The sequence below is a fragment of the Erinaceus europaeus genome, chromosome 6 (genome assembly GCF_950295315.1).
Source record: "Erinaceus europaeus chromosome 6, mEriEur2.1, whole genome shotgun sequence".
Taxonomy (NCBI): domain Eukaryota; kingdom Metazoa; phylum Chordata; class Mammalia; order Eulipotyphla; family Erinaceidae; genus Erinaceus; species Erinaceus europaeus.
The window spans coordinates 50,139,630-50,162,131 of record NC_080167.1 but is presented as its reverse complement, the minus strand read 5'-3'; the positions used below and the strand labels follow the sequence as shown (position 1 = coordinate 50,162,131).

The window sequence follows — 22,502 nt, the reverse complement described above, 5'->3', positions numbered from 1 at the left end:
GATGCACAAAGTGAACTTCTCAATAAATAGTTAGGATTTATCTATCTATTTATCTATTTATTATGCTTTGCTCGCTCAATTCTAGCTTATAGTGGAGCCTCAGGTATGAAAGTCTATTGTGCAAACCACTGTGCTGTCTCCTCAGTCCCCAGAGTAGATTTGTAAAGAAAAGTTGTGGTGAATGATGAACTGATAACCTCATCTCTGAGAGGACCAGAGAAGTCATTTTGTCCTACCCTAAATTTTAGAGGTCAGAAAACCAAGGTTCATTAGGTAAGAAGTGGGAGACTCAGAAAGCTGTTTGGTGATGAACTGAGGTGGATTTGGTCACTATGCTTGTATATGACTAACTAGCTTAACTGGCTCAGAGTCCGGCACGCTGAAGGTGGTCAGTACCTACTAGAGGCCTTGGGCTTCAGCCCTGACACCACATGAAAACACCATGGACAGCACTGTGGGGAGCTCCATGGAAGATGGATCAGTGCTGTGGTGTCTCTATCTATTTATATTTGTGCTTCCCTTTCTTCTAAGCACATAGAATCTTTTTTTTTTTTTAATTGGGCTGGGAAAGCTGTTCTGTGATGGTATATACTTGTGTACAACCTTGCGTTCATCTTTTGGCACTACATTAAAAAAAAGTGTCCACAAAGAGTGTTGAAAAAATAGATGAACACTCTCAGGCCTTCAGATTTATAACTGAAATAGACATAATTGAAATAGTATGGCAGACAAGTAGTCACTTAGGAGGAATACAGAAAGAAAAAAATTAAAAACAGAATGAAGGTTGAGGAAAGAACAGAATATACGAACCAGGCTCTGTGGAAATGACTACACTTACATACAAAATTAGACTAAAGAGTGAATACAAAAGATAACCAAGTTGGGGGCCGGACGGTGGTGCACCAGGTTAAACACACATAGCACGAGGACAATGCAAGGATCTCAGTTCGAGACCCCAGCTCTCCGCCTGCAGGGGGATTACTTCACAAGTGGTGAAGCAGGTCTGCAGGTGTCTATCTTTTTCCCTCTCTATCTCCTCCCGCCCCAGTTTCTCTCTGTCCTATTCAAAAAATCCACAGGAGCAGAGGATTCATAGCATAGGCACCGAGCTCCAGCGATAACCCTGGAGGCAAAAGAGAGAGAGGGAGAGAGAGAGAGAGAGAGAACGAGAACCAAGTACCTGAGTATTTCTCCAAAGATCTGTCCAACAAGCACATGAATGATACTAAGAGTTCATTAGAGAAATGCAATTCTAAACCACAATGAGATGCCTCTCCACACCCAAGTGGATAGCAATCAAAAAAACACCCGGGGGTCGGTCGGTAGCGCAGCGGGTTAAGAGCACATGGCGCAAAGTGCAAGGACCAGCGTACTTGGTTCAAGCCCCTGGCTCCCCACCTCTAGGGGCATCGCTTCATAGGAGGTGAAGCAGGTCTGCAGGTATCTGTCTTTCTCGCCCCCTCTCTCCATTCCTCTCTGTCCTATCCAACAACGAATGACATCATCAATAACAATAACCACAACAAGGCTGTAACAAAAAGGACAACAAAAAGGGGGAAAATGGCCTCCAGGAGCAGTGGATTCATGGTGCCAGTACTGAGCCCCAGCAATAACCCTGGAGGCAAAAACAAACAAACAAACAAACAAAAAACACCCACACACAGAAAATCATAAATGTTGGCAAGGATATAGAGAAATGGGGACTATAAAATGGTGGCACTACCATGAGAAAGTTCATGAATAGGTTAAACGTAGAAGTACTTTTTGACTCAGGAATTCTACTCTTAGGTAAAGACCCAGGAGTGAACATATGTACAGGTACAAAAATGTGTGTGTTTATGATGTTTATGAAAGCACTATTTGTGTCACTGAAAGGTGGAGACAACCCAAACAAACTGATGGCTGGATAAGTAAATTAAGATAAATCTAAACCATGAGATATTACTCAGTCATGAAAAGGAGGGACATGCTGGCACCTGTTGCAACATGGATGAATCTTGGGAGCACTAAAAAGAGAAAAAGTCAGACACAGAATGTCTCACATGGTATAATTCTATGTATTTAAAATGTCCAGAACAGGCAGGTCCATAGACACTAATAGCTGATTTAGTAGTTGTCAGGAGGTGGTAGTGGGGAGAGTTGGGGAATGACTGCTTAATGGGCACAGTTTCCTTTTGGAGTGAAGTAAGAGTTCTGGAATAGGATAATGGTGATGCTTGCTTGTGAGTGCACTTTTTTCTTTTTCTAATATATATATATATATATATATATATATATGTATGTATGTATATATGCAGTCTGTTGAATGCCAATTATCATTCAGTATAGATTATGAAAGTAAGAGGAAGGGACTCAGTAGTAGAGAGGTCATGGCTTTGCTCCTAGTCCCTCTTCTCCCCCTAGAAAAGGGGGAAGAGGACAGGGAAAGAGCCATCAGACAGATCTTCCCATCAGCAGTAAGGAAGACTGTTTCTGGCCGGATTGCATCCACCAAAACAAGTCTGCAGCCAGAAGTCCTGGTGGGTGACAAATGCAGCCGCCATATCATAACAAAAGCCCAACTCCCACCTCACATTTATCAGTGTGCTGGGAGATATAAAGACATGAAGTTGCAAGTACAAAAAGTCTCTGAACACATTTTAGCTCAAAATCCAGGAAGATATTGACAAGCACCCTGTTATCTGGGCTCTTCCCATCTCTCTTTCTCTTGTTGACATGTCAATCATCAGCAGGAAATTTGTAAGGAGTAAATTGATCAATAAGACCCACAAGGGGAGAAGAGTGAAAGAAATCACATTAACTCAACCATATGGAATGAGCATGCACTCAATGCACTGACTTGTACATCTTCAAATGATGGATGTATAAGGATGCAAGTATTTTACTAAAGAGAATCAGGCCAGAGAGAGCTCAGGGATAGGGTATATGCCTTGCCTGGCACATGGTCCAGATGCAAGCCCTAGCACCATATGGGCACACTAAGTAATGGGGAAAGCTCTACTCTCTATGTCTGTCTCCATCTCTCTATTTGAATGAACAAGTTAGCCAGCCCAGGAGTAGTGAAATCATACATGCATGGTGCCCCAGCTCTGAAAAAAAAAAACTGGGGGGGGGGGGAAGAGAAGCAGGTCTTTTCAGTGCCAGTCTTTGGAAATGTCATCTAAAGACACTTTTTTTCCATTTGTGTTTTTTATTTTTTTATTATATTTATTTATTTTCCCTTTTGTTGCCCTTGTTGTTTTTATTGTTATTGTTATTGATGTCATCATTGTTGGATAGGACAGAAAGAAATGGAGAGAGGAGGGGAAGACAGAGAGAGGGAGAGAAAGATAGACACCTGCAGACCTGCTTCACCGCCTGTGAAGCGACCCCCTTGCAGGTGGGGAGCCGGGGGGTTCGAACTGGGATCCTTACACCGGTCCTTGCGCTTTGCACCACCTGCGCTTAACCCGCTGCGCTACCGCCCAACTCCCCTAAAGACACTGTTTAAAAAGTATTTTTATTTATTTATCCCTTTTGTTGCCCTTGTTTTTTTATTGTAGGTATTACTGCTGTTGTTATTGATGTCGTTGTTGTTGGATAGGACAGAGAGAAATGGAGAGAGGAGGGAAAGACAGAGAGGGGGAGAGAAAGATAGACACCTGCAGACTTGCTACACCACTTGTGAAGTGATTCCCCTGCAGGTGGGGAGCGGGGGTGGGGGGGGGGGCTTGAACTGGGATCTTTATGCCGGTCCTTGCGCTTTACAACATGTGTGCTTAACCCGCTGTGCTACCGCCCGACTCCCTAAAGACACTTTTCATCCAGAGCAAGCACATCCCTTCCCAAGGCACCAGAATGTCCTACACTGCGCTGGATCACTGGTCCTGACTGCTCAGCTTACAAACCAGCACCTACTTTCCTGAAAGAGGTTTCCAGATGAATGCTGAAGGGGAACAGTGGCATTAGCCAGAGGAGCTGTTTCACCCCTGAGATCAGACAATGGTGCTTGATGTAAAGACAAGATTTTCCCCAAGGACCAGCAGACACCTCCAAGTATCAGCATATCGGAAACACACAAGGCCTGACAGGAAATGTTTATCATCACAGAGCCACCAAGCCCCTCCTCCCTACAGCCATGGCTCAGCCACCAGAAAGGACAGTAGTAACTGACAGGACATGCTGCCCTTTGCCATCTGAGGAATCCACTCATGTCTGGGATGCTCCTGCCAGGAAATGGACCTAGTGCCTTGGCCAGCAGCCTGCAGGTCTGCAGATAAGATAAATTTGAACTTGCAGTTCCAGAGGATCCCTGCTCTTTGCCCAGCTCCACCAAAACCTTTCACCTCTCTGCCTTCAGGTTTCAAAGCTTCACTCCTGTCGTTATCAGAGCCGATCTAGAGAATCAACACAAGGTGCCAGCTCTGGGCTCCTAAGGTGTCTGAGAACTTTGGAACCCAGGCCAGGTGTACCTCCAGCTGCCGACATGGGATTATCTGATCAGGTTTAGTCAGTTTCAGGCACAGGGCTGTGAACTAGATATGTTGGGATGCCCAGAGAGGTGCCAGGTGCGCCAGGCCCTGGGGATGGTCAGAGAGTCCACCAAGGCTGCTGAATGATTAGCTGAACACCAGGGTCTGCACTAAATTGGGCTGAGCCCCTGAAAAAGAAGGGGGGGCTCTGAGGAGGGAACACACTCAAATGGCATTCCCCAAATCACCACTCAAAATTCTGGCTTTCTGCTTTCTAGTCAGAGAGCAAATATTTCCCTTTACAGTAAGTGGGATCTTCATTTTTTTCAAGCAAAAGCTCACTTGAAGTGCGAATGCCAAAGGAACAGATTCAGCTGCTTAAAAATGGCTCTTCTGGGGCCTAGCAAGAAAGAAAAAAAAAAAAACCCACAAGATTCCATACATACACTGTCAAGCTGGCAGCAGAGAGCTCAGACAACTTCATCCTTCCCACCCAAACCCAGTCAATAGGACATTTGTTTGTATTTCCACGTTGGCCTCAAGAGCAAAAATACCTCCTCCAGCTAGAAAAACAATCTGCAACAGTCCGACTAGTAACTTTAATGCAATTTTTTTTAGTCCTAGCTATAATAGCCAGCATGTAGTACTACTATAATAACACAGCAGAAAACTGCCTTCAGGAAGTTTCTCCTGTGAGCATCTCCTTTGTGTTGACATTAAAGCCTTGGTTCGGTGTTTTCATACCTTTCAGAAATACAGATTTTTTTTTAAAAAGCATATATGTATTGCAATTGTTATCCACTAAAATGGAGTCAAAAGGTACTGTCTTCTACAGACACTACCAGTGAACCTGAACCTGAACTTTTGAGGAGGGAGAAACACACACACATATCATTTTCCTTTAAGTTTTCTGTTCTTCACCAACTAGGGTCTAGGTTCTGGCAAAGAGTTAAAAGTTTTCTGAGGTTAGTTCCTGCGGTGAAGAAGGAGGAGGAGAAGAAAGAAAAAAAGAAAGGAAGGAAGGAAGGAAGGAAGGAAGGAAAGAAGGAAGGAAGGAAGATGCTTAAAATCAGACTGCGTAAAGCAATGCTGGGAAACATTCAGAGTCTAGGAGAGAGATGAGAGCATTTCATTGCCTTGGGTCCGAGAATATCCCATTGGCTACCATTACTGTTTGAATCCCTCCTGCTCCCTCACCGAGTTGACGTGGTTACCTGGAGGGGCCAAAACTGGACTAGCAGGGATCACATTGTGCAGGACCCTAGTTTCACAGGTCGGTCTGGCCAATTCCTGCCAGTGTTGCCCCGACTTCAATCGGCATTACCAGGGCCCTGAACCCAGGAGGAAGGGGGTGGCGGCTGAAAGCCCCTAGCCTGTCTGGGGGAGGAGAGCGGAGGGGCTAAAGGGGGTGAGGGACAGCCGAGATCTCTCTCCACGCCCGCCCCCTCCCCGGGGACCAGCGGGTCCCCCAGTCTCCCCGCTCCCTGCCCTGCGGCGCACGCGGAGCCACAAGTCCCCCCTGAGACTCTGGCTTCCCGGGTGAGGCCACCCTGGAGCCTGCTCTAGGCGGCGAGAGCCAGGGGTGAGCGCCGGCCACCCCTCCGCTCCAGGAGAACTGCTGGGAGTGCGGGCGGCGGGCGGGACATGGGTCATCCTGCGCTCCCCGGAGCCGCAGCCCGCGCACCTCTCCTGGGATTCCGGGGGACCCGGCCGACAGAGCGTCCTCCCGGGCCGCGATCGAAAGTGAGCGCTCACCTGGCAGGACAGGAGCCCCCTTCTCGAGGACCGCAGGTGCCGCGGGTGGCCAGCCGAACTCTCCAGCCACCCGCTCCTCGCCAGCCCGCGGCGCGCGCCTCCTGCACTCCCGCCCCGGACCGCCCCCCCGCGCGTTCCCGTCGTGCGCGTCCCCGACGCGCGCCCTCGGAGCGCTCCCCAAGGCAGAGCGCGCACCCCACGAATTTAAAGGCATAGACCACCTCGCTGCAGCTGTCCCGGCCGCCTCTCTCAGCGTCCCCTCCGTCTCCGTGCGAGATTTGATTGGGGGCGCCCCCCCTCCAATCCAGATCTCCAAACCACACGCGCGCAGGAGCCGCGGGGATTTGCATCGGCTGCTGAGTGGAATGGACTCCTTCTCCCGCCGCGGGCTCCGCGGGCGGTTTATCACGAGTGACGCTCAGACTAGCAGCCGACTGGAGCCAGCGGCACCTTGGGGCCAGGCGCCAACCTCACGGGGTTCCTGCGCAGCGGGTCACCTTTGAGCCCAGGATCCGAAGCCCGGGCGTGGCGAGCCCGCCGCCAAAGCGCTCTTGGCCTCACTTCCCGGGAAGGTTTCTTCTTTATCACTGTGGAAATATCAGCGCGGGTGACAGCTGCCCGTGGAAAGCTGGTCCGACTGGATGAAAGTTAAAGTTACCTGTCGTTCGAGGGCGGAGCTACTGGCTGGGCTTCGAGCAAGCAAGAGTTAGGGGGCTTGCTACCCGCAGGGTGTTCTGCGTGGACAGGAATATTCCATCTACACCCCAAATACTCCTGTACTTAACCCAGTTCTCCAGAAAACCCAGGGCGGAAGCGATTGCTGCACAAAACGACTGAGTCATGGGTACTAGGGTCTGAGTCCCAATTCCTTCGTCCTTAGGTCATTTCTGTGCTCTCCCCAGGAAGAGATACCTGATTATAGGGAAGGAGACTTTCCCCCTAATAACACATTGGCCTCCTCTAACTCCCTGCATCTTTAATTAATGTTTACAAAGCACTTTAATCTACTCATCATGCCAGTTAATTAGGCAACTGTTATTACCCTTTTTCTGAACCCAATCCAGGAGAGAGCTTGTTCTGGTAGCACTTCATCCTAAACTAATAAAGACCCCGAGCTTTCTGCTGATGAACTGTTTTCCTCCTTAAATTTTGGTTCTGTGACCCGTGTTGTGCCAAATACTGAACATGAATTCACTTACCAAAGCTTAAAGAATGTTGATCATCTGCAGCTGAGAAGAAATATCCAGGCCACTGTCTATATGGGATTCAGATTGAGGGAAAAAGATGTTTGATGATTGGTTCCAGACATTTTTTAATATTTTATTTATTAATGAGAGGGAAAGGGAGAGAGAGAGAGAAAGAACCAGATATCACTCTGGTACATGTGCTGCCAGGGATTGAACTCGGGACCTTATGCTTGAGTCCAATGCTTTATCTGCTAAGCTACATTCTAGACCACTATATTTCTTCTTTCTGGGTTAGACTGTAATGATAAAGAAACTTAGATGTTCAGTTTAGGTACTGTAGACTACTTAATTTTTTTAAAATTTTCTTTGCTGTAAAAAAAAAAGTAATTTTGCATAGTTCCTTAAAAAAAAAAAGCGGGGGCTGGGTGGTAGTGCTGCGGATTAAGAGCACATGGCCAAAGCACAAGGACCAGCATAAGCATCCCATTTTGAGCCCCCAGCTCTCCACCTGCAGGAGGGTCCCTTCACAGGTGGTAAAGCACGTCTGCAGGTGTCTGTCTTTCTCTCCCCCTCTGTCTCCCTTCCTCTCTTGATTTCTCTGTCCTATCCAACAACAACAGCAATGACAACAATAATAATGAAAACAAAGGTAACCACAAGGGCTACAAAATGGGAAAAATGGCCTCCAGGAGCAGTGGATTTGTAGTGTTGGCATCAGCCCCAGCTATAACCCTGGAGGCGAAAGAAAGAGAGAGAGAAAGAAAAAAAGAAAGAAAGAAAGAAAGAGAAAAGAAAAAGGAAAAAAAACAGGTGAAGAGAAGGAGAGGAAGGGAGGAAACTGGAGGGGGCAGGGCTTTGTGGTGCAAGGTGCATGATGGTGGACTAATACCTAAGTTGGGGGTGAGAGTGTTTTGTAAACAACTGTCACATGGAGATGAGAAATTGCTATCATTTACTAACCCCCACACCCATAAAGTAAGGAGAGGAAGAGAAGGAGGAGAAAAAAAAACTGAAGGGTGATGGGATTAGGAAGGACAAGAAAATGACAAAAAGTAGGGAAGAAGGAATTAAACCCAGCTGGGCTGGGAAGACAGCATAATGGTTATGAAAAAATACTTTCATGCCTTCTTGGGCCTATCCTTGGATTCCCTAACTAGATATGAGGGGCCTAGACCTCTAATAGATTCCTCTCACCACTATTACTGGTCACTTCCATCAGGAACATCTGCATAAGCCCTCTGTGGGCCTCTCCAGGACCTTGCTTCCACTATAAAGTAGCAATGGTAGGGACTGCCCCACTCTCCAGAGGGAGGCTGGGTCATGCTACCCTGTCACTTTCATGAATAAGACACCAAAGGTCCCAGGTTCAATCCCCAGCACCACCATAAGCCAGAGCTGAGCAGTGCTCTGGTAAAAATAAAATAAAATAAAATAAAAGGACAGTAGGAAAGCATGCCCAAAACCTTGAAGTCCTATGTCACTTACAGAATATTCACTTGGCTTTTTAATAAATATCTTTTGAGGCTGTTTGCTTTAAAAAAAAATGCTGGGGGTGGTGGTGGTGCAATAGGTTAAGTGCACATAGTATGAAGTGCAAGGACCTACTCTAGGATCCTGTTTCAAGACCCCAGCTCCCCACCTGTAAGGGAAGGGTCACTTCATAGCGGTGAAGCAGGTCTGCAGGTGTCTTTCTCTCTCCTTCTCCCCTCCTCTCTCAATTTCTTTCTGTCCTATGCAAAAAAATTGGGGGGAGAAATGGCCACATTAATAGTGGATTTGTAGTGCCTGCAACAAGCCCCAGCAATAACCCTCGAGGCAAAAAAAAAATGTTGGTAGTATATAGCATCCTCCCTAATCTAATACTAAGCAATTATTCTTGGGAATTCTATGTGAGTTATAATCTTTAAAGTAAATATTTTTTTTAAAAAACACTTTTTTTTGTTTTATTTTACAGGATAAAATGGATTTGAGAAATTACAGTCTCTGAGATGACCACTAGAAGGAGGCAGTCGGGCAAAGTGAGAGAAAGTAAGTTAATTTCATGAGTTTTCTTTATTTTATTTTTAAAAAGCACAGCATTTTAGAGCTGGGAAGGTAGAGTCAAGAGAAATGACTTTGCCGTGTACTCCATGTTACTTGGAGCGCGTTTCTCCTTTGTGTACCCCAGCTCCTCATCTGACAGTTTACCTGAAAAACTAGCAAAAGAGCAGGATTTAGAAAAGTATGACAATGAAATAGAAACATAGGAAATGTCCCCACTGGCTCTGAAACAGCACAGGACGATAACGAAGTATCTCAACAAAGCAGTGTTCAGTTGTGAATGAAATAAGCAACAGAATGGAAGACATGACCCGGGGAAAGACAGTGTGATGTGATGTAGGTGTCAGTGTGTGAGTAAGGAATCATCGGGAGTTAAGGAGGGGAGGGCAGCGGGGAGGCTGGGTTATTAGCATATGAAGGCAAGAAACTGATAATTTGGAAAAGAAAGAAAAAAAAGAATCAAGACAAGCCCTTAACTTTCATTAGGTGATAAAAGGAATTTCAGCTATATTGCAGAATTGGTAAGCCAGGTGAAACTTTCAGTAAATATGTCTGTGAATTAAGGTGGGAGAAATTTTTTTAGAAAAAGGAACATAAAGGAAACGACCATTAGAATAATAATAGAAATGTCTTTAGATTCTGGAACCAGAGGGATAGGACAGTGGTTATGCAAAGACTTTCCTGGCTAAGGCTCAATCCCCAGCACCACCATAAACCCTAGCAAAACAGTGCTCTGGTCTGTCTCTCTCTCTCTCTCTTTCCATATATATATCTCTCTCTCATTAAAATAAAATATTCAAAAAACTTTTTTAGATTCTGACAACCAAGGCAAAGTAAATAAATAAATACCACCCCTACAGAACTGTCCCTAACAAATCTGACAGTCACCTTCATCCTCAATGCAAAGAGGACACAGAGATGGAGATGAGGGACCCAGAAGTGGTGTACCCCACGACACACACACATGGCCGTGTGTAGGGACCTAGGTTTAAGCCCCCAATCCTCATCTGTACAAGGAAGCTTCACAAGCAGTGAAGCAGTGCTGCAGGTGTCTCTCTTTCTCTCTCCATCTCTATCTCCTCCTCCCTTCTCAGTTTCTTTCTATAAAATAAAATAAAAAGATATAGAAAAGAAAAGGTGGCTGCTGGAGGCAGTATATTCATAGTGCCCCTCATACTGAGCCCCAGGCATAAACATGGAGGCAATTAAAAAAAAAAAAGTACATGAAAACTCTAATCACCCAAGGGGAAAATTCCACTGAAAAGTCCATTAATATGGTTAATAATTAGCTCTATATGCAATTATATTTTAAAGTATTTTGGTGGTCCAGGAGGTGGCACAATGGATAAAGCGTTGGATTCTCAAGCATGAGGTCCTGAGTTCGATCCCGGACAGCACATACACCAGAGTGATGTCTGGTTCTCACTCTCTTCCTATCTTTCTCATGAATAAATAAATAAAATCTTTTCTTAAAAAAGTATTTTGACCACCTACTAGTTAAAAAGAAGTAAATAAAAACTGCAGCCAGAGAGATGACTCCATGGCTAAACACATAGGATTTGCATGTGTGAGGTCTCGAGTTGAAACCCTAGCATCACAGTGTAAGGTTCTCTCTGAAACCAGTACATTCTCTCTGAAATAAATAAATAAACATATTTATTTGTTCTTAAATGTTCAATTACACATACCCCCTACTAAATGAGTATGTATTTCTTCACATTCTAATGTTCCGTGCCAGCAGGAGATAACAAAAAATCTTATAGTGGGAAGCAGCTGTGTGAACTATGTCAAGGCCCTGAGGCATAGGCTGCACTTTGGCCCTATCTTCTATGTCTGGAAATTCTATAGCAATAATCAGAAATGATCACAAAAATTTAAACATAAATAAATAAATACTGCTCCTTTTATTATAATGTCAGAATATTCGAAAGAAACTGAGTATCCAAAATTGGGGGACAGGTTAAATAAACTATTATGCATGGGGGCCAGGCGGTGTCGCACCTGGTTAAACGCATGTCGTGCTACTCTGTGCAAGGACCTGCACAAGGACTTGGCTTTGAGTGCTCCACTCCCCACCTACAGGGGGACACTTCACCAGTGGTGAAGCAGGTCTGCAGTTGTTTATCTTTCTCTCTGTCTCCCCCTCCCCTCTTGATTTCTCTCTGTCTTATCAAATAAAATAGGGGAGAAAGAAAGGAAAAAAGAAAAGTGCACATGGCATGAAGCACAAGGACCAGTGTAAGGATCCTGGTTCGAGCCCCCAGCTCCCAACCTGTGGATTGGGGGGGTTCGCCTCACAGACAGTGAAGGAGGTCTACAGATGTCTATCCCAGACCACCAGAATGTTCTTAATGTATCAAAGATGATCCTGATTGAAAGATCCTTTTTAGCAAGTGCATTGATGAAATGAAAATTTATGTAGACCTCTTGGAGAGGGTTCAAACATTTGGAATTTCTTAGCACAATTATTTTTGTTGTTGTGCCAAGGTACAATTACACTACTCCCAGGTCAGCTTTTTCATCCTTTTTGTTAGAGAGAGAGAGAGAGAGAAACAGTACCACTCCACTGTCTGTGGAGCTTCCTCTGCTGTTGAGGGGCTCCTTTGTGGTGCTGGGGTTCAACCTTGAAGCCTCACACATGATAAGGCTTGGGCTCTACCAAGTAAGCTCGCTCTTGACCCCAGCACAATTCTCTAGCTCAGTGTAAGTCAGAATGGCTCACTCTTCATCATGTCATCCTTCTCACAAGATTAGATAATTCCTTCCGGCCAGCATTTCCTGTTTCGTTCCAGACCCAGCTCATAATTGTCTAAACTGCTCCGTTTATGAAACTAGCCAGGCCTGCTGCTCTTCAGAGCTCATGGCATGTCTTCCCGGGAGAGGAAGGGGAAGGGAAAGCAGTGAAAAAGAAATGAGTCTCCTGTGCTGTTTTAGCAAACTTAGGGAAATGGACTGAGGGCAGACAAAGCTGAGGCCATTAGGTCTTTTGTACTAATACATCCCAGGTCCCTGTGCCCTGAGACAGCTGCTTGGTATGTGGGTGCTTAGCATCCCACCAAGAGTAGAGCTTTTCCAAGGATTTGTGGTGCTCGCCCTGAGCCCCACAGGCAAAAACCCTGGAGGCAAAAAAAGAAAAGAAAAAAAATACAAACATTGGGCTAGGTGGGAGGAGGATATTGAAATATATTTAAATCAAGCAGATGCTCAGCGGTAGAGCATAGAACTTGCATGTGTGAGGTTTCTGGTTTGATCCTTGGCACCACATATGCCAGAGATGAGTAATACTCTCTAGTCTATATTTTTCTTTTCCTTTTTCTTTCTTTTTTTTTTTTTTTTTTGCCTCCAGGGTTATTGCTGGGGCTCAGTGCCTGCACTACAAATCCACTGCTCCCGTGGCCATTTTTCCCATTTTTGTTGCCCTTGTTGTTGTTGTTCTAGTCTATATTTCTAACAAGAAAAATAAATGAACTAAAAAAAAAAAGAAAATGAAAATGAAAAAAGCTCCAGGGGCTAGGGAGTCGGGTGGTAATGCAGCGGGTTAAGCACACGTGGCGCAAAGTGCAAGGACTGGCTTAAGAATCCCAGTTCGAGCTCCCGGTTCCCCACCTACAGGGGAGTTGCTTCACGGGTGGTGAAACAGGTGTGCAAGTGTCTATCTTTCTCTCCTCCTCTCCGTCTTCCCCTCTTCTCTTAGTTTCTTTCTGTCCTAACAATGACGACATTAATAACAACAACAATAATAACTACAACAACAATAAAAATAACAAGGGTAGCAAAAGGGAAAATAAATATTAAAAAATTATTTAAAAAATATATGAAAGAAAAAAGCTCTAGGGGATAGGGAGATAGCACAGCACCAACTTGCATGTCCAGGAGGCCCCATGTTCAATCCCCCAGTAGCATCTTTGGCCAAGACTGAGCAGTGTTCTGATCTGTCTCTCTCTTCTCTTGTAATAAAAAAATAAATCTTTTTGAGAGACATATATCATATATATGATATTTAAATGTGTTTTTAGATGTATTTCTTTTAATGAGAGAGAGAGAGGCTAGAGCAGTGAAATGCCGGAGATTGAACCTGGGGCTTCAGAGATGCAAGGGTGGTGCCCTACTACTGCGTATCTCTGTGCCTTCTTCTTATTATTATTATTTTATTACCAGCAGGATTATTGCTAGGGCTCGGTGCCTGCATGACAATCCACCACTCCCAGCAGCTGTTTTTTCTTTCTTTTTTAAATTTAATTTTCTCTTTTATTATTATTAGATAGGACAAATAGAAATTGAGAAGGGTGGGGGAGATAGAGAGAAAGGGAGAGAGAGAGACACCTGCAAACCTGCTTCACTTCTCATGAAGCATCCCTTCTACAGGTGGGAAGCAAGGGCTTGAACCCTGGTCCTTGTGTGTGGTAATATGGGCACTTAACTGGGTGCACCATGGCCCGGCCCCCTTCCCTGCCTTATTATTATTTAAAATATACAGCCTGCGGGGGCTGGGTGGTAGCGCAGCAGGTTAAGCGCACATGGCGCAAAGCACAAGGACCTACATAAGGATCCCGGTTCGAGCCTCCTCATCTGCAGGGGAGTCACTTTACAGGTGGTGAAGCAGATCTGCAGTTGTCTATCTTTCTCTCCCCCTCTCTGTCTTCCCCTCCTCTCTCCATTTCTCTCTGTCCTATCCAACAACAACGACATCAATAAAACAACAATAATAACTACAACAATGATAAAACAAGGACAACAGCAACAACAACAAAAGGCCTCCAGGAACAGTGGATTTGTAAGTGCAGGCACTGAGCTCCAGCAATAAGCCTGGAAGCAAAAAAATATATACACACACACACACACACACACACACACACACCCTGCATCCTCTTGCCCAGCAGTGCTAGCTGCCAGCAGGATGGCCTGGCTGGACATGTTTAAGTGAAAAAGTATCTAGTAACTGAGCTGGGAGGGGCGAGAGCCGAAGCAGCGTGTCATTTCAGTGCTGGCCTCGGGCTGACCACCTCAGGGACTGATCGCTATCCCCACTGCTGTCTCACTAGCCTTCCATTTCACCAGATCTGCCTTCCAGAAGCAGAAGTGCTGCCTTCCTTGGCAGACATTTCTAGATGGTGAAACGATGGCCCAGTTTCTGAAGCCCGGAGTGGAGGCTGGGTGGCTCAGACTCTCAGATGCAGCAGGAAGTAGCTCCTGACTGGAGAGGTGTAAAGGACCCCCCCCCACTCCACACCCCCCACTCCCCCCCCACCCCTCAGGGTCTCTTGTGCCCAATTTCTCCAGGAAGGAACAAAGGGAAGAGTTCTACCCACTCCTAAGAAAAGTCTCAATCAACTCACTGAGGTCCTTTTTTTCCCCTTCCTAATATTTATTTATTCATGAGTGCGGTGAGGCAGGAGAGAAGCAGAGTATCACTCTGGCACACGTGGTGCTGGGGGTTGAATTTGAGGTCTCCTGCTTTAAAAACATTTTCTGGGGGTCGGGCGGTAGTGTGGCAGATTAAGTGCACGTAGCGCAAAGCGCAAGGACTGGCGCAAGGATTTCAGTTAGAGCCCCCGGTTCCCCCCTGCAAAGGGGGGGTTTCACAGGCAGTGAAACAGGTCTGCAGGTGTCTGTCTTTCTCTCCCCCTCTCTGCCTTCCCCTCCTCTCTCCATTTTTCTCTGTCCTATCCAACAACAATGACAGCAGTAACAACAACAATAACAACAAGAAATAGCAAGGGCAACAAAAGGGAAAAAATATAGCCTCCAGGAGCAGCGGTTTTGTGGTGCAGGCACTGAGCCCCAGCAATAACCCTGGAGGCAAAAAAAAAAAAAGAAAAGAAAAAAAGATTCTCTATAGGGCGTCTGGGAGGTGGCGCAGTAGATTGAGAGGCCAATGAGAAAGACAGAGAGATGGATCTTTCTGAAGAACTTAAAGAGAGAGCTATCACGTGATCCAGTCATCCTGGGGGTTCCATGGAGAACACAAGAGGCGTTACCCACCCCAGTGCCCACAGCAGCATCACTGACAGGAACCAAGGGTGGCAGCCGCTGACGTGCCACCTACAGATGACTGGATAAAGAAGTATGTTCCCTGTGGGGTGGAATAGTACTTAGCTGGAAAGAGGTGAAAATGTGCCCTTGCTGCAAAATGGGGGGCCCTCAAGGGAAGTCTGTGAAGCAAAATAAGTCAGGCAGAAAGATGGCAAATATGGGTTATTTCACCTATTTGTGTGATATAAGGACATAGAAGGAATGGACAGATGAAAAAAGATTTTTAAAAACTTTATGAGCAAGAGGCTACCGGAGCATCTCTCTGACACATGTAGTGCCAGTGAAGCATTAGATGCAATACCTGCTACACTACTCCTGACCCACCAGGTGACAGAAACGAGAGGACACTGAAAGCCCCAGAGCACAAACAGATGAAGCCTGAATTATTTTAAGTTATTTTAAGAATATCTCGGTGGGGGGGGGGGTGAGTGGTGGTGCACATGGTTGAGTGCACATGTTACAATGCACAAGTATCTGGGTTCAAGTCCCCAGGGAGACTTCACAAGTGGTGAAGTAATTAATGCTGCAGGTATCTCTCTGTCTCCATCTCTATCTCCCCCTTCCTCTCAATTTCTGACTGTCTCTATCTAATAAATGGTGCTAGGTGGTGGCACGCCCAGTAGAGTGCACACATTACTGTGCACAGGACCCTGGTTCAAACCCTAAGTTCCCACCTGCAGGGGGGAAGCTTCATGGACAGTGAAGGAGAGTTTCAGATGTCTCTCTTTTTCTATCCCTTTCCCTCTGCCCTATCGAATAAAAGAAAGGAAAAAATATAGCCAGGGGCCAGGTGGTGGCCTGGTTAAGCACACACACTACAGTGTACAAGGACCTGGGTTCAAGCCCCTGATCCCCACCTGCAGGGGGAAAGCTTCACAGGTGGCTCTCTGTCTCTATCTTCTCCTCCCCTCAATTTCTCTCTGTCTCTAGCCAATAATAAATAAATAATTTTTTAAAAAAATAGCCTGGGAGTAGTAAATTCATCATTCAGGTATTGAACCTCAGTGATAACTCTGGTGGCAATAAAAATAAACAAACAGGGGGCTGGGTGGTGGCACACTGGGTTAAGCACACATAATATGAGACTAGTGCAAGGTTCCCAGTTTAAGTCCCCAGCTCCCCACCTACAGGGGTTCATGTCACAAGCAATGGAGCAGGTCTGCAGGTGTATTTCTCTCCCCCCTCTCTATCTTCCCCTCCTCTCTCAATTTCTCTCTGTTCTATCCAACAACAACAAATGGAAAAAATGGCCACCAAGAGCAGTGAATTCGTAGTGCAGGCACTGAGCCCCAGCAATAACCCTGGAGGCAAAAAAAAAAAAAGAAAAGTCTAAAAATAAATAAATAAATAAAATAATAGCCACCATAAGCGAAGCAAGAATTGTGGTTGCCCAAAGGATGAGGCTTCACTGGTTTCTTTTCCTATCATGTAAGTTTTCCACCTTAAGAAAAACTGAAAGTTTTCATGGAGAGCAACAGGTGAAGCCTAAACCTACTGTTTGAATCCTTGGACAAGCCTGACTTGTCTTGTTTAAAGGATAAAAGTGATGGGGGTGGGGGATGTGTATACTAGTTACCGGTCTTTTTTTTTTTTTTTTTTTCTGGTTCTTTTTTGTGTAACTTGTTCCTCAGAGCTGTCAAAGGGCTAAGTCAGGGAGGACAGCAGTCCAGTCAGTCGCAACAAGGGGGTCAGTTAATGGGCTGAACTGCCTTGGGTAATGGTAGAGAAAGCACAGACAAGTTATTGGCAGTTGAATTGATGATTTCCATTAAGGATTTTAAAGTATTTCCACCAGCTTTGTAGATTTTACTTAATGGTGTCTGTAAGTATTGAGTATGCCTATACCCAATATATGTAACACTGAGTAGATCAAAACCAAGCTGACAAAAAAATAAATTTGATTCTGTCCATTTATTTGCTTTTGCCCCCATGATTCCACTGCTCTTGGAGGGCTTTTTCCGTTTGTTATTTTTCTTCTTGCTACAGAGAAGACAAGAGACAGAGAGAGAAGGTGAGACACCACAGCATTGTACCACTGCTTGTGAAGCTCCCCCTCTGCAGGGTGCTCCCTCAGGGTATTGGGGACATGGACTTGCATGATAAACTAAGCTTTACTGGGGTAACCCTCTCTCCACCCTGTGGTTTTCTTGTTTTAGTAGTAGGTCTGTAAGTGGTAGAACTCTTCAAAAAGAATGACCCTTCTCACCAGAATTCTGACAGCTGTCACTGTGGGTAGGTCGCATGTTTGGCGTCTTTTGGGAAAATGAATCTCATCTCTTTGAGTGATGGTTATAGTTGATGCTTCAAAATCATCTCCTCAAAACCCATCAAGCAAGATACCTTTCTGTTTCTTCTTAAACACTGTCCACCAAATGTAGCTCTGCAGTCTTATTACCCGGGGTCCAGAACACAAGTACTGTTTTATTGGGGCAGTTCTGTGTGGTCTTCAATGAACCATTATGTTTTATCTTTGCCCTTGTGATTAAGTGATGGTGTTTAGGGCATCTTGATTCCTATTGGGCCGTGGTCTGTTTCTGTCAATCTCTGTTGGTGATAGAGCCTGGCATTTATCAGGGAGCATGAGAAGGAAGGGCTGGTGACAGAGAAAGGCATCCTGAGGCTTCCAACTGTGTCCCTTGGAGATTAGGTTTATAGACATCAAGAGCTCTGCCTTGGCCATGTGACAAATAAGCAAGATTCCTATGATGTGGGGGGGGGGGGCAGAGGAAGGGAGAGGGCAAAACAAAGGGGGGCAGACTGGGAAGCCTTCAGAGGCTCTCTAAATACTTTTTCTAGCAGAGTCCTTGAGGTCTCCATCTGCTGCCTCCCCCCACCCCCATCCCTTACTCAGTCATTCTGTATTCGCATTAGCTAATGAGATAAGCCTCCGGTTCCCTTTCCTGTCTGTGGTTCTAATTGCAGTTGCAGCCTTACTAATCACTTCCTGCCTTTTCTCCTTCTTGGGCAATAATAAATATTAATGCCTTTAATTTTCCAGGCTTCTATTGGCCCTGGGGTTCTGTTAAAGAGTGAAGTTTCCTTGACCAGTTCATCTTCTGTGACAGATTTTTCCTAGGTTCCTTTTCAAACCCCACCGTCCTTTTTTGCTTTGTTTTGGGGGGAATGACTGTAAGAAGAGTAAGAGGCCCATATCAGCCAGAGCCCGGTGGCCAAGGGCCACATGATTTCCCTGAAATGCGATGAGATAGATACCCAGTTGCCTGTTGGCATTTTCCCTGGTGACCCAACCCCTGCAGTACTCTGTGGTCAGCTGTGCCAAAAGCCTGTGTGTGGGGGTGGGAGTGTGTGCAACATAATCAGATACTCAAAACTTATTGCAACTTTGCACCTTCTTTTCTCCAATAAAACTAAGATGGACTTTCTGGGATCTCTGGGGTTAAGAAAGGCAAAAACGTGGGGGTCGGGCGGTGGCGCAGTGGGTTAAGCGCATGTGGCACAAAGCACAAGGACCGGCATAAGGATCCCGGTTCGAGCCCCCGGCTCCCCTCCTGCAGGGGGGTCGCTTCACAGGCGGTGAAGCAGGTCTGCAGGTGTCTATCTTTCTCTCCCCCTCTCTGTCTTCCCCTCCTCTCTCCATTTCTCTCTGTCCTATCCAACAACGAACAACATCAACAATGGCAATAATAATAACCACAACGAGGCTACAACAACAAGGGTAACAAAAGTGGGGAAAAAATAGCCTTCAGGAGCGGTGGATTCATGGTGCAGGCACTGAGCCCAGCAATAACCCTAGAGGAAAAAAAAAAAAGGCAAAAACGTAAAGCCCAGGATGTGGCACAGTGGAAAAAGCACTAGACTCTCAAGCATGAGATCCTGAGTTTGATCCCTGGCATTGAATATGCCAGAGTGATGCTCTGGCTCTCTTTCTGTTCTTCTCTTTATTCTTTTTTCATTTCTAGTATTTCTTTTTCTTTTTCTTTTCTTTCTTTCTTTTTTTTTTTGCCTCCAGGGTTATTACTGGGGCTCAGTGTCTACACTACAAATCCACTGCTCCTGTGGTCATTTTTTAAAAAAATTATTTCCCTTTTGTTGCCCTTGTTTTTTTATTGTTATAGTTGTTATTGTTGTTGTTATGTCCTCGTTGTTAGATAGGACAGAGAGAAATGGAGAGAGGAGGGGAAGACAGAGGGGGGAAAGACAGACACCTGCAGACCTGCTTCACCGCCTGTGAAGCCGGGGTTCAAACCGGGATCCTTATGCCGGTCCTTGTGCTTTGCACCACCTGCGCTTAGCCCGCTGCACTACAGCCCGACTCCCTGTTCTCTTTATTTAAAAAATATTTTTATTTACTTATCTTGGATAGAGACAGAAAGAAATCAAGAGGGAAGTGGGAGATAGGGAGAGAGAGAGAGAAAGAGAGACACCTACAGCATTGTTTCACTGATTGTGAAACTTTCCCCTTGCAAGTGGGGGTTTTATAGATAACCTTTAATTTGACAGAACAGAGAGAAATTGAGAGTGAAGTGGAGGTAGAGGGTGAGAGAGAAAAAGAAGCATCTGCAGCATTACTTCACTGCTGGTGAAGTTTCCGCCTTATAAGTGGGGACCAGGGGCTTGAACCCTGGCTCCTTAAGCATGGTAGTGTGTGTGCTCATCTGGGTGCACCACTCCCTGGCCCCCCTCCCTCTTATTCTCATTAATAAATCAATCTTAGGAAAAGGAAGGAAGGAAGCAAGGAAGGAAGGAAAGACAAGGAAAGAAGGAAAGGAGGGAAGGGAAAGAAGGGGGAGTGAAGGAAGGAAGGAAAGTAAAAATTGGTCTGAGACTTGTAGTCTGGAGGGTGTGGCAGCCCCTTTGTGGGAGCAGTCACCTGGTTCCATTCATTGGCTTTGACTGAACCAAGGCACAACCTTGCTGAGAGGGACCCCAGACTCCAGGCTGAGCAGAACTGGCTGGTGGAGGCTGCGCAGGGGAGCCCTCCCTGACCTATAGCTCCTGTCCTGAGTTTTCACTGCCATTTTCTGCACATGTGCCGTGTGACTTTTGTGTATTCCTCTGCTGAACATGTCTACTTTCCCCCTCATAATACGCATGACTTTCTCAGAAAACATCTTAGCATGTAGAGACTATTACATCATCCTAGCTCTACTCAGTGTAAAATCAGCCCCCACTTCCTCGTCTTTGAAACTCGCTTTGCAGTCTGTGATGTCTAGACAAGTTTCCCAACTTAGAGGTTGTGGTGTTTTTGTTTGTTTGTTTGCCAGTTACTCCCTTCATTTCTATGTAGCTGTTGCTGTGATTATTGACAAGGTGTACATGGGGTTGGGTGGGAATGCTCTGAGTTCTGTCTGACTTGAATAAATTGACAGCTACCTTGTCAGTTGAAGCTCAGAGCATTTTTGTTGTCTTCTGGATCCTACACAAATACCTTGGTAGTCCTGTAGACCAGCTAGCTGATTTTTAGGGCCCAGTGCAAAAGGGAAAGACAATGGTTTTTTATCAAAAAGGAAGAATTTCAAGTTGGTGAAATAAAGCACAGCATCAAGTATGAAGTCCTTCTGACCTGAGGCCCTGGGAGTCTGCCCTGATCAGAGCATGCAGTGATTAATTCTCTTCCAGATCTGCTTACCAAGCCCTCTTCTAGCTGATGCTTTTTATTCTCTCTCCTGGCCTTCGAGAACATGTGTCTCCACTAGAGGCATCCCCACCTTCACTCTCACTCCTTAGAGCCATCTCAGCTGGACTTCTCAGACTCTCAGGCTTTGCTCAGTGCTGGGGAGGCAAGAATGGGAGTGTTGCTGTGGGAATGTTTCATCCTAGATGAGGAGGCAGCCTGCCCCCCCCCCCCATCCAACAAAGCATGGGGGGGGCGGGACGGGGGCTGGGGCAGGGAGTGTGCTCTTCCTGCTCCAGCACTGGGGAAAGCACCAGCCACCTTTGCTTATCAGCACTTAAGTCCTGTGGGAGGACCCAGGGCATTGAGTGAAATCAAAGCATCATTACAAAAACAAATACATCAGCTCAGTGGGCTGGGGCCACAACTCCCTTAATAATAATAATACTTTGAGTCCCAGACACAACAAACACAGAATCAGGGAGGCTGGTCACGAAAAATAAACTGGTGTGCGCTATGCAGAAACGGTCTCTGCTTGGCCACTGCGTGAGAATACACGTAGAACAAGGCAGAGGATATATTCTCTCTGGGAAACAGTGTGGGAATGGCGGTGGGTGGGTTCAGGGGGACAGCTCAGCCTCTTAGAGCACCAACTTGCACTCCAACCTCCAGAGGCTACAGATTTAATCCCCAGCTCCACTATATGTCAGAACTGAGTAGTGCTCTGGTGTCTCTCTCATTAAAAAAAAAAAAGACAAATCTTTTTTTTTTCTTTTGTCATCATTGGCGTTAACCCTGGAGGAAAAAAAAGTGGGGGAGGGGGACTGGGGAGACAGCATAATGGTTATGCAGATGACTGTGAGGTCAGTGGGCTCTCTTATTTTAAAATAAAAAAGTATAAAAGGGACAACTACATTTTTTCCCTCCAGGGCTATTTCTGGGGCTCAGTGCCTGCACTACAAATCCACTGCTCCATGAGGCTATTTTTGCCGTTTTGTTGCCATTGTTGTTGTCATTATTATTGTTGTTGTCATTGCTATTGTTGTTGGATAGGACAGAGAGAAATGGAGAGAGGAGGGGAAGACAGAGCGGGGGAGAGAAAGATAGATACCTGCAGACCTGCTTCACCGCCTGTGAAGCGACCCTCCCCCCCCCACACACACACAGGTGGGGAGCCAGGGGCTCGAACAGGTATCTTTATGCCGGTCCTTCTTTGCACCATGTGCGCTTAACCCGCTGCGTTACCGCCCAGCCTCCACAATTACATTTACAACCTTTTCCCTCTCCGCTGCCTCCCCTGAACTGACATACAACTGTCTCTACTAGTGAACCTGGTAAATGCATTGCTTTCATTCTTAGAGCTAAAAAGCAAGGTGGTTTTCCCAGCTGCAGGCGAGGACAAGAATGTGATGTAGAGCTGAGCGAGCACTGCCCTCTGCTGGTGGAGGTGGTAACCGCTAC

At 45.9% G+C, this 22,502-nt stretch overlaps 2 protein-coding genes across 9 annotated transcripts in view; one reads left to right on the top strand and one right to left on the bottom strand.

Annotated features, from left to right (window-relative positions):
* The window catches only part of PROSER2 (proline and serine rich 2), a 35,580-nt gene extending 28,581 nt beyond the window's left edge, over nucleotides 1-6,999 (bottom strand). For 2 of the 8 annotated variants that reach the window (XM_060192139.1, XM_016188832.2), the window contains exon 1: nucleotides 6,207-6,365. The gene's annotated coding sequence lies outside the window, so the exon portion shown is untranslated. The other 6 variants (XM_060192142.1, XM_060192141.1, XM_060192140.1 and 3 more) reach the window with 6 other exon arrangements.
* Nucleotides 1-22,502, top strand: part of UPF2 (UPF2 regulator of nonsense mediated mRNA decay) — a 202,412-nt gene that overhangs the window by 161,917 nt on the left and 17,993 nt on the right. The window contains exon 22 of the transcript XR_009550246.1: nucleotides 9,348-9,421. The gene's annotated coding sequence lies outside the window, so the exon portion shown is untranslated. The remainder of the gene's footprint in view (nucleotides 1-9,347; nucleotides 9,422-22,502) is intronic.